This window comes from Octopus bimaculoides, chromosome 9, assembly GCF_001194135.2.
Source record: "Octopus bimaculoides isolate UCB-OBI-ISO-001 chromosome 9, ASM119413v2, whole genome shotgun sequence".
NCBI classification, from domain to species: domain Eukaryota; kingdom Metazoa; phylum Mollusca; class Cephalopoda; order Octopoda; family Octopodidae; genus Octopus; species Octopus bimaculoides.
The window spans coordinates 43592754-43594907 of record NC_068989.1 but is presented as its reverse complement, the minus strand read 5'-3'; positions in this window follow the sequence as shown (position 1 = coordinate 43594907).

The following is a 2154-nucleotide window of genomic DNA, read 5'->3' as shown; positions in this document are numbered from 1 at the left end:
ATTTTTAAAAAAAATAGTTTTTAAATTAAAAAAAAATTTTTTTCCACCCTTCATTATTTATTTACTATTTATTTTTTCTTGTTTTTAACTTCTTTCGGGAAAACTTTTTGGGCTTCCACCTTTAGAAATACGAAGATTACAATGGGCAGATTAGGTGAGAGACACTAATGTGTATGCGCACACATGCTCTCTCTCTCTCTCTCTCTCACACACACACACACACACACATACATAGACGTTATCTCAACGCCTTATTTCTTTCTCTCACTCCCTCTTTGACCAATCTACAACTCCCCTAAATCTCTCCTCCTTTCGATGACCTTCTCCACATAGCCTCTTCCTCACATTCATTACTTTATCTCTCTCACCTGCCCATTTTACTCTTTCTTCTCTGTCTCGCTAACCCTCCGACACTGCTGTCTCCTTTGTCCCTTCCACCAAAGCGTCTTCGTTACTCTCTTCACTACCACCCATAATAAAGGTATTCCATCATTCTTTATCATCTCTCAACACCTCGTCAAGGTAATCACGCTCTCCTATTCTTGTTTCATATTTCTTTATTGCCCACAAGGGGATAAGCATAGAGGAGACGAACAAGGACAGACAAGGGGATTAAGTCGATTACATCGACCCCAATGCGTAACTGGTACTTGATTTATAGACCCCGAAAGGATGAAAGGGAAAGTCAACCTCGGCAGAATTTGAACTCAGAACGTAACGGCAGACGACATACCGCTAAACATTTCGTCCGGCGTGCTAACGTTTCTGCCAGCTCGCCGCCTTTCCTATTCTTGCTACAAAGCAATCTGACTGGTGCTGGTGTCCCCATACACATACATACATACATACATACATACATACATACATACATACATACCCATTACAATCCCGATTCCAGGAGATACAACGTAGTGTCGAAGGGGGCTCTTTTACCAGGTGTGGTGGTCCAAGGTAACTTCTGTAGCGTTGATACCACGAAAAACAAAAAACGCACACTGAATACTTTGTAAGGTAGTTGATGTTAGTAAGGGCTTCGAGCCACAGAAACCCTCTCAGAATAGAGAAGAACTTCGCCATTAGTGGCCCAGTCCCAACAAATGCCTCAAACGCAACAGGTTGAAAGAGACAGTTCACTGCCAGGTCCCGATACTTCAGGGTTTTGTTCCGTTCGACTACGAAAGTAGTGGCCCTCTCATTTACCGCAGCATCCAGAGTGTGGGAGGGAGCGAAAGAGTTACAAACTGTGACGTCCCAGACGAGGCACCTACCGCTTACTCAGGGACAGAGGGTAAGACTACCTGGTCTCTTTCTGGGTGAACAACTTTCTTTTGCAAAATGTAACTGGCAAGAGATAATTAAAAGCTTAATTCAGAATGAAACCAAAGGGTAGATTTCGTGTAATTTTGGGAATGTTTCCTATGTCAAGGGCTGGCTATCTTAGTAAATACTGAGTCAATGAGAGAACCTCTATGATGTCGCTCAATCTTCTAGAAAGAGTAAACCAGCTAAATTTCCTTCAAATCATACCATCATACTTCACCATCTTTAAAATAACACAGTCTAGATGCAATAGACAATGGCTAAATGTGGAGAATCGTGACAGAATTTTAAAGACAAGGAAGGGAGAGAATTGAAGAATAATATGATTTAATTGAAATACCCAAACGAAAGTAATTATCTTAATAATAATATTTCGTTAATTCAGATCATGAGGAATGAATGCTTATGGAATCGCGTACTAAAAATTTTTTAAAGAATGAGTGTGTACAAAGGTGATATGTTTCAAACATACATTTTCGAATTTCTATGGCGTGAGGAAATGAAATGACTGTTAAGCGATGTGCATCTTTATGATATTTTTGATTACTCTTAAACATTATTTCAACTTATGATTATTTTTTTATTATTTTGTTTCTAATTAATAAGTTATCAAAATGCTTTTCTCCTCTCAAAATATATACTTTTTGATGAAAATATTTGTTTTTCTCTTTGAAGTAAAACATTTTTTTAAAAATGAAAGTCTTTTCCTCACTGAAGTAAGAAACAATTTATAAGCAGTATATTACTTTCGTTTCGGTATTTCAAGTAAAGCATGATATTTTTATATATCCCAGTGTTATTTTTTTAAATTACGATGCAATGTAGTGTTAGTCT